This window comes from Nelumbo nucifera, chromosome 8 (assembly GCF_055504915.1).
Source record: "Nelumbo nucifera cultivar China Antique chromosome 8, China Antique-T2T, whole genome shotgun sequence".
NCBI classification, from domain to species: Eukaryota; Viridiplantae; Streptophyta; class Magnoliopsida; order Proteales; family Nelumbonaceae; genus Nelumbo; species Nelumbo nucifera.
Window position 1 is genome coordinate 7,018,786 of NC_142656.1, and position 14,073 is coordinate 7,032,858.

Here is a 14,073-nt window from a genome sequence, read left to right on the forward strand (position 1 = left end):
TCAACGAGTCAACAGATCGACCTCCTGGGTCAATGGGTCATTGGTCGATTCAACAGTTTCTGTCCAAGGACTAGGATTGGGGTAAAACGGAACCGATTGCCTGGATGGTTCCTAGGCTGAAATGCCCGTCCGTTCGGGTCAACGACAATTCAAAAACCGTGATTTTTTATGCTTTTGGATTTTCACTATTCAAAAGTTTCTTCTACTGTTGGCTTTATTCGAGTGTGTGCAGTATGTTCCTTTTATTCATTTTTTGCTTTTGTTTGTTTGTTTTCTTTTTTCTTTTTAATTTGGTCTTCTTCTTCAAGATCCTCCAAAACACCACCATTTTATTTCTTCCCTTTTGCTTTTTCTTTGGGATTTCTTGTGCAATCTTTTTTTTTCTTACAAGACAATTTGCTTTGTCTCTTTCTTTGATTGCATTTATGTTTAACTCCGCCTCAAAATGAAACTTTGGACTCAATTTTTTGATTTTTTTTCCTTGGTTTTCCAGTTTGATCTGGGTACTAACCAATGTGTATGGACCATGTAATTATAGAGAAAATGAATGAATTCTAGGAAGAATTATCATGGATTCAGGGTTTATGGGATGGTCTTTGGTGTTGGGGGGGATTATAATGTAATCCGCTTCACTAATAAATCAAACAACCCCCATCAGACTATAACAACTAGTATTAGGAAGATCAATGAGTTCATCAATTGTTGCGAGTTAAAGGAACTTCCTCTATTACAAGCTCACTTTACATGGTCTAATTATTAAGAAACCCCAACCTGCTCAAAACTAGACATATTTCTTTTTAATGAAAGTTGGGAAAGTCATTGGAGGGATTTAGTAGCTAGAGCTTTACCTAGAGTTACTTCTGACCATTGTCCCATTGAGTTAGGACAAGAACCTTTTAGGCTTGGCCCTCGACCCTTCAGATTTGAAAACATGTGGCTGACACACCTTGACTTTGTGAAGAAGATTGATGTGGAGGGAAGATATAAGTGGGGTGAGGTTGAAAGGGGTGAGATTCCACAAAAAATTAAGAAGTTTGAGATCAAAGGATTGGAATAAAGACCATTTTGGGAGATTAGAGAGATCAAAATCATCTTTGCTAACCCAGATAGAGGAGTTAGATGGGAAGGAGTCCCAAAGAACCATGAACATGCAAGAGGGAGAAATGAGATGAAGTTGAAGAGGGATCTAGAAGAGGTACTACTAAGTGAAGAAAATTCTTGGAGGGAAAAATCTAGATGCAAATGGATTAAGAAGGTGATGGAAATACTAAATTCTTCCATGAGATGGCCAATGGGAGGAGGAAGAAAAATTTGGTGACTAAGATTGAAGTGGATGGAGTTACTTATGAGTCTCAAGAGGACATATCCAATTGTTTCGTTGCCCACTTCAAATCTATTCTAAGGAGGCCTCTAGGTAATGGGGTGGAATTGGAAGGTGTTACTTGGCCAAGACTTTCTGAGGAAAATAAAGGATGATTGGAAAGGCACTTTGAGAAGGATGAAGTTAGACATGCTATCATTTCTATGGATAAGTCTAAAGCCCTATGGCTGGATGGTTTTACTACGGCTTTCTTTCAAAATTGTTGGAATGCCATTAAGGAAGATTTGCTCGAGGTCATTAGAGAGTTTGAGGAAAGCTCAATAATAAGCCCAGGAGTTAATGCTACTTTTCTAGCCCTGATTCCAAAGAAGAAAGAGGTTATTCATCTAAAAGACTTTAGACCTATCAGTTTGGTGACTAGCATTTACAAGATTCTAGCCAAGGTCTTGCCATTGAGGATCAAAAAAGTGCTCCCCTCAATCATCAGTCAATGTCATGGTGCTTTTGTTTAGGGGAGACAAATAATTGATCAAATTTTAATATCAAATGATTGTGTGGAGGAGATGCGAAGATCGGATAATGAAGACTTTGTTTGTAAATTGGATCTTGAAAAGGCCTATGATCTAGTGGATTGGAGCTTCTTGTTAGAGGTGTTCAAGAAGTGCGGGTTTGGGAATAAATGGTGTAAATGGATGAAGGGACCTTTCTTCCTGTCATTTTTCTGTTCTAGCCAATGGGGCAGTTAATGATTTTTTCCCAACCTATAGGGGCCTGAGACAAGCTGATCCACTATTCCCCTTCTTATTTACATTGGTTGCTGATGCTTTTAATTGACTTTTATTAGATGCAGATAGGGCTGGGTTATTGAGAGGTTGGAGAATAGGTAGAGATAGAATTCTGGTAACCCACCTTCAGTTTGCAAACAACATTATCATCTTTTGTGAGGGTTGTGATTTGATGGAACTGAGAAGCTTGAATCTAATTATCCTATTTGAGAATGCCTCTAATTTGTAAATCAATTTTGAAAAGAGTTGTGTGGTTGGATTGAACTTGGATGAAGGGGTTTTGGAGTCTATCGCTGCCTGCTTAGATTGCTCCTATTCCAAGTGGCCTTTGACCTATTTAGGAGTTCCTAGGAGCCAACCCAAAGGAAAGTCGGTTTTGGAACCCTGTGGTGGAAAAGTTTGAAAAAAGATTGGCGACTTGGAGGAGGAACTACATTTCTTTAGGGGTTATAGTGATCTTAATAAAAGCTACACTGGCTAGTCTGCCAATTTTTTTTCTATTAATCTTTAGGATACCTAATAGGGAAGCAAAGAGGATTGAAAAATAGATTAGGGACTTCCTATGGGAGCCAATGGAAGGGAAAAAAAGGATTATTTGGTCAGTTGGGAAGTAGTGAGCCAAATCAAAAAAGTAAGGGGGCTAGGGCTAGGACAGATAGCTAGGAAGAATGGAGCGCTTCTAGGTAAGTGGCTTTGGAGGTGGCCCTTGGAAAGAGAGAGGTTATGGCATGAGGTGGTGGTTAGCATTCATGGTTGTTTTACGACTGGTTGGGATGCGGGGGTATCTCGACGGGCTTCACTCACAACCCCTTGGAAGGCTATTTCAGTCAACCTCCCTAATTTCCCCAGGTATGTAAGATATGACGTCTGCTCTGGTAATTCTGTTCTTTTCCGGGAAGATATTTGAGTGGGCTCTCAACCTCTAAAAGATCGCTTTCCTTCCCTTTACGCTACCTCCGTCTTTAAAAAGGAGCTTGTTTCAAATTTTCTTTCACCCCTAGTTCGCCCCTTGTCTTTGAATTGGAATTTTGGGTTTCGTAGAGGTTTAAGTGATGAGGAATCTGCTTTTGTCTCTGAGATCTTGCTTCTTTTGGACTTCGTTTGTTTGGACCTCTCTAAACCCGATAGAAGAATTTGGGCCCTAACTCCTTGTGGCTCCTTTACTTGTGCTTCTTATCTTGAGTCCCTTTGTTCTGCCCCTCTCTTTTTGGAGTTCCTTGTCAAAGAAATTTGGTCAAGGCCCATTCCCCCTAAAGTAGCTGTTTTCTGTTGGGAAGCTTTTTACGATAAGACCAATACTATGGATAACCTGCAAAAGAAGAGAGCTTTCCTTTGTATATCCCCAAACTGGTGTATTTTGTGTAAAATGCATAACGAGGATCACTGCCACTTGTTATCTTGTGCTTTTGTTGCTAATATTTGGAATTGGGTCTTTATGTTGTTTGGGTGCAGGTGGACCTTGCTCTCTGAAGTAAACTTGCTTTTTGACCCGTCTACTTTTGGCCAGCCAACTAAGAGAGGGAAACTAATGTGGAAGTGTATTAGAGCAGCCATTTTGTGGATTATCTGAGAGGAAAGGAATTTTAGAATATTCCTATAAAAGGAAAGAAGCATTGATGAAGCAAAGAAGTGCATTATGACAAGAACAATTCATTGGTTAAAAACTTTAGATCTGTTCAGAGGCTATTCTTTTGATGATCTATGGAAAAGTAGGGCAGAGGTGACCTCCACAGCCCCCCAAAAAAATAGACTACAGATAGAGTGGAAACCTCCTACAGAGGGTGTGGTAAAGCGGAACTTTGATAGCAGCAGTCTAGGCAATCCAGGGCCTTCGGGCATAGGAGGGATCTTAAAAGATAAGGATAGAAACATTCTATCCCTATTCTCGGGACCAATGGGAGTTGGAGATTCAACAAGGGCTGAGATACTGGCTGCGGTGCAAGGAATACATGTTGCAAACCATTTAGGAGTTGAAAATCTGATAGTTGAGGGAGATTCGAAGGTGGTAGTAGGTTGGTTGTCGAGTCCAGAAACAGTTCTCTATGGGCCTACAAGGATCTTCTTAAGAAAGTTAATTAGCTCACAAAGAGTCACCTATCAGTGGGTCAGCAGATCAGCAAATGCCATGGCAGATTCTTTGGCAAAAAAGGGGTCTCAGGGTTGAGTATTTTCTGCCACTATGATTGTAACAATGCTTTGAGATTCTTCAAATTGGAGACATTCTCAGAGTGTTGTAACAATGCTTTGAGATTCCTCACTTCCCGCCTGTCACCCCTTCACAAAAAATTATGATATCATTGGCAAACTGCAGGTGGGTTACCTGGACATTGTTCCTTCCAATCCTCTAGCCTCTAACTTCCTCTTCCCTATCTGCTTTAGAGATTAATCTACTGAGGACATTTGCAACTAGGGTGAAAAGAAAAGGGGAGAGAGGGTTGCCTTGTCTAAGGCCTCTACAAGCTGGGAAAAAGTCTTTCACCACCCCATTAACCCAAACGGAGTAATGGCAGGAACTAATGCAGCCCTTTACCCAATTGCACCATCTAGCTCCAAACCCACAGCACCCTAGGACCTCTTGTAAAAAACTCCAATCCACAAGATCATAAGCCTTCACCAAATCTAGTTTACAAACGAAACCTTGGGTTCTTGACTTTCTCATGTCCTCCATGCACTCATTTGCTATTAGGATCTGATCCGTTATTTGCCTTCCCTGTATGAAAGCAGTACTGCTCGGATTTTCAATGACAACACTTTAGCTAGGATTTTAAGATGCTTGTCACTAGACTGATTGGATTATAGTCCTAAGGGTTCTTTGCATCTGCCTTCTTTGGGATTAGGGCTTGGAAAGTAGCATTGACTCCAGGGCTCGCCGTTTTTTTATCTGCATATTCCTGAAACACCCCAACAAGGTCTTCTTTGACCACATCCCAACAATCCTGATAGAAAGCCATTGTAAAGCCATCTGGACCAGATGCTTTGGATCTAATAAAATCATTTTTCACTTGTCCAAAAAAGAAAACAAGAAACTTTTATTAATTATGAAAAAATGCTATGTACAACTGATGTTAAAGCCAGCTACCAGCGGTAGCTAGTGCAAAGAAAACCCTTTTAGATTGATCTCCAAAAAAATGATCCCTTTATTTATTTAATTTTTCTTTCTGGAGATAAAGGTTAAAGTATCATATTCATAAGTAAATATGTACAAGTATGACCATTGTATGGTAAGCCAGTATGCAAAGTACATTCATTCTGCACCTGTCCTACCTGAATTACAAAAAACAGTGTGGTAGGGCCAGAATAGTTTTGATGGGAAATATTACTAAATCGATCAGTTGCAGGCTTGCAGCCAGCCAGGAATAAATGGAACCTATTATCTTTTTGATTAATTCATCCACAACTTCAATTATGAGATTTCCTCTGATTTCTTTCCTTTCAAATGCAGCATGACACTGCAGCAGGCCTGGGTCAATGGGTCATTGGTCGATTCAACGGTTTCTGTCCAAGGACTAGGATTGGGGTAAAACGAAACCGATTGCCTGGATGGTTCCTAGGCTGAAATGCCCGTCCGTTCGGGTCAACGACAGTTCGAAAACCGTGATTTTTTATGCTTTTGGATTTTCACTATTCAAAGGTTTCTTCTATTGTTGGCTTTATTCGAGTGTGTGCAGTATGTTCCTTTTATTCATCTTTTGCTTTTGTTTGTTTGTTTTCTTTTTCCTTTTTAATTTGGTCTTCTTCTTCAAGATCCTCCAAAACACCACCATTTTATTTCTTCCCTTTTGCTTTTTCTTTGGGTTTTCTTGTGCAATCTTTTTTTTTTCCTTACAAGACGATTTGCTTTGTCTCTTTCTTTGATTGCATGTATGTTTAGCTCCGTCTCAAAGCAAAACTTTGGACTCAATTTTTTTTGTTTTTTTTCCTTGGTTTTTCTAGTTTGATGGATTTACCGCCATTTTTTTTCGTGTTTAAGGTCACTTTGGAGTTATCTTTCAAGGTTTTGAAATCCCTTGCAAAATCCACCATTCACATGACTACGGCTACAAAGTTATTTCGTATAATTATTGGCATCTAGAAAAAATGACCCATAAGCGGAACCATTCTAGCCATCGATTTCTAGAATGGATGGCCCATTCTAACAACAAAAATTAAAAATAATTAAAAATAAAAAATGGCCAAAACCATTGAACGGGTCGACGGGTCGATAGCCTGGGTCAATGGGTTATTGATTGATTCAACGATTTTTTGTTAGGGACCAGGTTTGGGGTAAAATAGAACCAGTTGACTGATTCAACTGTTTGGTTAGAACGGATAACCCGTCCTGACAACAAAAATTATATGGAAAATTTTGAGTGTGTGAGGTCCATTAAGCAGTATCATACGTGTTATGTCATTCGAGTGCATGACTCATACAACCCGAAAATGGAACCATTCTAGCCACCGGTTTTTGGGTCAACGGTTCGACCATCCAATTTGAATGGAAGGCCCCTTTCTAACAAAAAAAAAAAAAAACACAGCCAAAAACCATTGAACGGGTTAACGGGTCGACGATTTGACCACTAGGGTCAGTGGGTCGCTGATCGATTCAACGGTTTTTTAGCTAGGGACTGGGATTGAGGTAAAACGGAACCGGTTGCCTATATGTTTCCCAATTAAAAAAAATGGTAGTTTAACCATCCTAACAGCCAAAAACCATTGAATTGGTCAATGGGTCGACAGTTCGACCACTTGGGTCAATGGGTCGTTGACCGATTCAATGGTTTTTGGCCAGGGACCGGGATTGGGATAAAACGTAACCAATTTCCTAGACAGTTCATGATTAAAAAATAAAAAAAAAAACTATCAAAACCATTGAACGGGTCAACGAGTCGACAATTGACCACCCGGGTCAATGGGTTGTTGATCGATTCAACAGTTTTTGGCTAGGGACCGAGATTGGGGTAAAACGGAACTGGTTGCCTGGACAGTTCTTGGGCCAAAATGTCTGTTTGCCTAGATCAACGGCAGTTCAAAAACCATGGTTTTGTATGATTTTGGATTTTCATTATTCAAAGATTTCTTCTACTGTTGGCTTTATTCGAGCGTGTACGGTCTAAGGTTTACCACCATTTTATTTATTCCCTTTTGTTTTTTCTCTGGGTTTTCTTGTTGATTTTTTTTTCTTACAAGATTATATGCTTTGCCTCTTTCTTTGATTGCATGTATGTTTAACTTCGTCTCAAAGCGAAACTTTGGACTCGATTTTTTGCTTTTTTTTCTTGGCTTTTCTAGTTTGGTGGATTTACCACCAATTTTTTTTTCTATGTTTAAGGTCACTTTGGTTTTATCTTTCAAGGTTTTGGAATCCCTTGCAATGTCCACCATTCCCATGACTATGATTACAAAGTTATTTCGTCTAATTATTGACATCTAGAAAAAATGACCTAGAAATGGAACTGTTCTAGCCACCGGTTTCTAGGTCGATGGTTCAATCGTCCAATTCGAATGGATGGCCTATTCTGACAACAAAAAATTAAAAATAAATTAAAAATAAAAAAAAAATTGACAAAAACCATTGAACGGGTCAACGGGTCGATGGTTTGATTGTTCAGGTCAATGGGTCGTTGACTGATTCAACGATTTTTTGCCAAGGACCGGGTTTGGAGTAAAACAGTACCGGTTTCTTGGACTATTCTTGAGCCGAACAATGCTACTGTCTGGGTCAATTGGGAGTTCTCGATGTAAAACAAATGATAGATATGAACTAGAACTCAGAACTATCACTATATGATTGTATTCTTTTATATGAGATGCTTTGTTGAAATAATATTTAAAAAACGAGCACATAATGATTTCTTTTAAGTCTTTATATGAATTTCAAGACTTGAATACTTATAATAACAAGTCTCTTATTAAAAAACCATTTGTTTTTTTTTTAATATAGCAAATAACAATATTCAATTTCATTCCAGCCCCTAGGAAGCATGGACCCCTCCGCTAGTTCATTTATTAAATTAGAGGGGTACTTTATTTTTGCCACAAACCCTATGGTACTGAACCCTTCAATCAATTGGATGCACACAGTCCTCAAGATTTTACCATAAAAAATTGTACTACAAATGAACATCATGTAGTAAAAATAGATTTGATGTTTTTCACCCCCTTCAGGGGTGATGGGAATTCTTGATAAAAAAAAAAAACTTTGCTTACACATTGAAGGCATAGGTGTAGACATCTAGCTTGGAAACATCTCCCACGGATTAATATGCATGACATGTGAGGTTAGATGCTGTTTGCACGGAGTTTTTTCTATAAATGGAACATATATTGAAATTGGAAGAATCCTCTTTTCAGCCTCCTGCAAATATTGATTTGTTGTCATCTCAGTAACAAAAAGGAGGGTTTGCAGTAAATTGGTCCCACCTAAGAGGTTTGAATGTTTGATCATCACGTTCTTGTATTGAATGTTGTCAAATGAGAATGCATGAAATCTTATCGGGCAGCAAGCTTGGGCCCATCTTCAAATTTGTCTGTAGATCGATGCTAGATGGAAAGACTAAAGAGAAAAACCGTACGTGGGATGAAGTGTATGCCCATGAGATGGGTGTTTGGTGAGATGGAGCTGATCTAAGCTGACCAAGCACAACTTTGCTCGTCTTTTTGGAGTGTTGAACTCTCAAAGACCAAATCCAATCCAATCGATGTTGTCCGGAGGCTCTTCCAGGTCATAGCAAATTTATTATCTAACCACCAGGGAGCCTTGGAAGAATTGAGTTCTTTTGCCAACAAAACATCTTCCAATCCTCTACCAGTGTTTTAAATATGTCAATCTTAAACCAATATGCTGAATACTGAACCCTTGTTCAATTCAACCAGTGTTTGAACTATCGAAATTGTTCAACTTGGATGTCAATGTAGGCGTTCCCACTTCCCACATGTTTGCAATGTATATATCGCATTCAAAGTGTCTGTATGATTTTTTTTTTTTTTTTGTCCTTTTACAAAAAGGTGTTTCCTCATATGGATTGGATCTGGTTCAGGACAGAGTGTACAATTTCGAACTGATTATTAATTGGGATAAGCAGGTCTGACCCATTAGAAAAACATCTATAATTATAAAAACTAATTTATTTTTCATAATATAACCTTAATAAAAGTGACAGTAATAAAATCAAGTATTTTTTTAACCAAATTATCTTATATATTGTCTATTAAATTTGTTCTTTAGACATAAAATATAATAAAAATTATTAGAAAACATTTATATATTATTAATACAATAATTGGTTCAGGTCTTAATCTATTCAGAAGAGCCAGAAGTGGCACAAAATCACAATACCAAAACCAATATAACCGGTGACCCATTTACAGGCCTTGCTATATTATTACAGCATCATGGAGACAATTATATATGGTTTAATAATAATCTATAAATTAGTACCACTTTTCTGAGAAGATTATATTGTAAAATTTAATCCACACGTGAGATTAGGTATGAAGGTATGACTATGTTATGTATTCCCTTTTTTCAGCAAACACCAATCACTACAGGCCATTCTCTCAAAACTTGCTTCCAATTCCCAAACTCCTACTTTTTCTACTCCATTTTTCGTTCTCAAGGCCCCAACCTCTCTTATTGAATTTTTTTCCCAAATTGTGTTCAAATAGCAGGAAAGAAAGCTCATATTCAATATTAATAATAATTAATCAAATCTAATATAAGTTTCTTAGATTAAACTATTATTAAAAAAATCCAACACATATAAAGGCTTTCAAGATGTTACATCATAGTTACTTGGTTGGTTGGTACACTTTAAGCTCGCATTTGCAATTCATAGTTCACCTTCTTACATGAACCTGCTTTGTTCATGATAGGGTTCTAGAATTTGCTCATTGCTTGCCCCTACATTGATTGATTTTGTTTTAATTCAAAAAGAAAGAACAATTAAAACTGGAAATAAGCTAATTAAGAAAGCCAATTAAGATCACTTAGGCTGTGTTTGGTTTCAAAGAAAATGTAGGGAATAGAAATTTTGAATCTGCAGTGGCAACAAAAATGATCTTTTATATATCTTCGTAATAAATGCTTCGGAGTTTGATAGAAACCTCAAAATACACCATGCATGCATGCAAATAGATTAGAGAAGGTTGGGAAAGAGCAACAATCTTATCAACTTAATTGCTAGCTAGCTTCCCAATGAGCTAGGTGTGGTAAAGGAGAAAGCCTGAAGCTTTGACTGTTGAACGTTGACAAATACAAAATGAATGGCATCCGAATTCTGAAAGAACCAGCAATGCAACGAAAACCAAACAATCAAATTCCTATTCAAAAAAAGCGGCACTCAGAACATATATATCGAAACGCAAACGGACGAACAACAACTATAAATAGGCTTTTCACCCCATCTCTCCCTTGCATTCCATACATCCTAGTTTGATCCTTGTCTCGTGAAGAAATGGCAGCTAAGTCCGGCATATCGATGATGGCCACTCTTCTCATCTTGGCTCTGGTACTCTCTCCGGTGTTGCCAACTGAGGCAGCTCGCTTCACTAATAATGGTAAGCAGCAAGCGAAACTGTAAAACTCCATTATTGTTTAATTTCGTTGTTGGTTGCTGAGATTTTGATCATATTATTGATAATTCCACGTCCACCTACTGATTTGACAAAAAGCAGAGCTCTTTGGACGAACATTATTACAAGAGGAAATCATTTGCCCAGCGTGTGTATGTTGCACCCCTGCTCCACCCGGCGAATGTTGCGAATGTTGTGCTTCTCCCATCGAAACTGAAGCTCGGACTCCATGAAGAAGCATCGTCGCTTTCACTCGGGAGGATGGATAGAATTGGTGGTGTCATCCAGTTTAATAAGATCGATCGGAAGATCAATGTTTAATGAAATAATAATGCCGCAGAGAGCATTACACCTGTTCTGTAGCAAGATTTATTAGGTCCATGAATATTTATGGTTCTTCTGTTTCTATTTGCCTTGAATATTCGCTCGTCTGATCTTCATAATCATAGCCTCTCTTGAAGGCTATTGTGTGTTCCTTTGTACTGGTTTCCTTATATATATAGTAATTTAAATTTTCTGTTTCTTATTCAGAAATGAAAGAAAGAATATTTATGATAAGACGCCAATCGCCAATCGCCATTCGCCACCACCCACCAACGGCTATTCGTTTTCTTTATTTTTGTTGTTTTCTAGGACGCAAAAGCTCACGGCTGAATGACTAGGCTTAGAAATGAAATACCACAATCAAAAAATTGGCTCACAGTTGCGCACTCTTCAATAATGATCTTCAATATCTATGGGGGCTTAATTTCTCTTTGTCTTCTTCGTTAGGCAATCAATGACTGGTTTATAGTTTCCTTCAATTACAATAAAGAAAAAAAAAAAAAACTTCAAAGTTAAAACACCAGGTTATGGGCCTCCCAGACAGCCTAATTTTGCCCTCACTATCCCTTGCAATACAAGTTAGAACACACGAACCAGTTTGCTTCTACTGATGGGCTTCCACATTTTTATTTAACTTCATCTTTTTCACATTTGCTACATTGTGCTGTATGTATTGGCTTTTATGGAAAAATAGTTCACCGTCTTCACCAAATCAACACTCCTACGATAATTAAAACCTAGATAAGCAATGGCCATGAACCGGGTCAAGATCCCCTATCTAGCAACCCAAACTAGAAGACAGACTCAACCCGGCCCGACTCGAAAAGAATTCATTTATAAACCATTGTTGCCCCATGGTTGTCTATTCAAACTTCACAGCTAGCCCGTATTTTTTATAAAAAAAAAAAAAAAAAAAAACGTTGGCTTGGTCAAAGACCAACTGACTCGGATGGTTGAACCAACCCGAATATTTTTGTTGACCCAACCTCATCTGACCCGAAATTGCCTTGGGCTGACCCGATTGCCAATTCTAGTTACCCATGTCATGAGTATCAAATTATGAGCGGGTTCGGTATCTGAGTTCCAATGAGCCTAATACAAAAAGATTTTCTTAAGGCTGTCTGGCTATGCTTGATTTGAAGGAAAAGGGATGAAAAGCTTAAATGATTAGATCTCGAGCCTGCGAGGGAATTTGGCAAGAGAAAAGTATTCTTTGTTTTTCTTTTATTTCTTATTTATTTTATCATTTTTGAAATACAGTATTGAATAATCTCTTGAGTGAACACCGACATGCCAAATGTACAAGGCAACCAATTCAATCAAATGGTCCCAAATAGTCCTCAAAGATTTTTCCCAAAAAACTATTCTGAAAAGATGGTGAAGTAAAAAGAGGCTTGATGGTTTGGATGTTGCATCTGATTCATGTATGAATCGTTTTCAGAGCTTTCAAAATGGATCGATGAAGTAGAACTTTCAACCACCAATTCCTAAAACTCTTTTAATTCTTCAAAATTCTCTCCTGTTTCTCCTATTCTTTTCCCCACCCCAAAACCTAGCCCCTTGTATTTTTCTGAAAGCCCCTACCTCTTATCTTGATATTTCTTTTATTTTTATTCTTAAGCGAGAGGGCTTCCATCTCCTTCAAATTTAAAAAGAAGGGGTAATTTCCCAAAACTGTGCTGTCTTCTGATTCAAGTTGGAAAGTTGGGTCATATCCATCAATAACAAATCAAATCTAATTTTAGTTTCTTAGACTAAATTTAAAAAATATATAAATAAATCCAACATAAAGGCTTTGAAGATGTTACACCATAGCTATATTTAATCGGTTAGTACTTAGTACATTTGAGTTCAAGTTCGGGTTTGCAATTCATACTTCACCTTAGAAAACAGGATTCTGATGCTAATCAATTTATAGATACACCTATCTAATTCTAGTCCTCTAAGTTATCCCGTTAAAGGAGTGTTTGCCGTTGTGTATGGTGTTGTTTTCTAAAACAAAAAAGTAATTCCACAACAGCAAAAATAATGATGTGGCAGTTGTATTTGTTTTAGAAAACAAATCCATATATCACCTTATGCATAGATCAGTACCTCCTAAAAGTAACAAGATTTACGTATTTAGTTGGCATGGTGTGGTTTCATATCTAACTTAGAACTATTGTGTTTAATATGGTCCTTTGGCACATTGGTTATTTTTCCTAATTATCATGAACTGATTTGCCAGCTACTTATATAACGTACCAAGTTGAAGTCATATTGTCATATATTCCCTGCAAGTGAATTAGGTAATTATGCGTTAAATAAAATTGAGTCCCATTTCCTAGATTAAATAAAAAGTACAGTTTAAATTCTTCGAGTACTGATGCTCGTTTATGCTGCATTTGGCATTTCTTATTTTAAGGATTCATCTCCTTTTTGCTGTTAAAAATTCAGTGTTGATATGGCATTTTAACAATCAAAACGAGATAAGTCCTTAAAGTAAGCAATGCCAAATGCAGCCTTAGTGGGGGTGCAAGTCAGGTATCCGAATTAAAGAATTTACACTACATTAGACCTAGGCTTTTAGATGGACCCATTGAAATTTTAACTATTCTTCAAACTGAGTCCATCCAATTTGATATGGGCTCTCTGGATTTTTCACTAAGGCTATGTTTGGTTTGAAGGAAAATGCAAGGAAATGAAGAGAACGGTAGAAAAACCTTTACAAACCTTATATAGGTTCCCCTATCTTTCCCTACATTTTCCTTTAAACCAAACATAGCCTAAGGGGGCGTTCTTTTTTTGGATTTTGAGAGAGGGGAAAGTTGGTCAATGGGATTTTGGTTCCCATTGAGCAAGAATCTCATGTTCTTTTTTTTCAGATTGATGTGGGGACCAAGAAAAATTTATTTTCTTAGGTATTACTTACCTCTCCTAGGTAGGTAAATAACTTTCCCAACTAGGGGGAAAGATTCTAACACTTGAGCGGGACAAAAATGCCTCATTTAATAATGGACTTTTATGGCTAAAATGGACATTTTCTTTTTTTACTTGGGAAATAAAAGAACATGGATAAATACACTTACCTTTGTAAGTGTTTCCTAAGAAAAA

The 14,073-nt window shown here is 37.6% G+C and overlaps 1 long non-coding RNA gene across 1 annotated transcript; it reads left to right on the top strand.

The window, feature by feature from the left end:
* Positions 1-10,388: 10,388 nt before the first annotated feature.
* Positions 10,389-11,182, top strand: LOC104588234 (uncharacterized). The gene is made up of 2 exons (XR_733757.2): positions 10,389-10,641; positions 10,759-11,182. It is a non-coding gene; the product is annotated as an uncharacterized LOC104588234 (long non-coding RNA).
* The last annotated feature ends 2,891 nt before the right edge of the window (positions 11,183-14,073 follow it).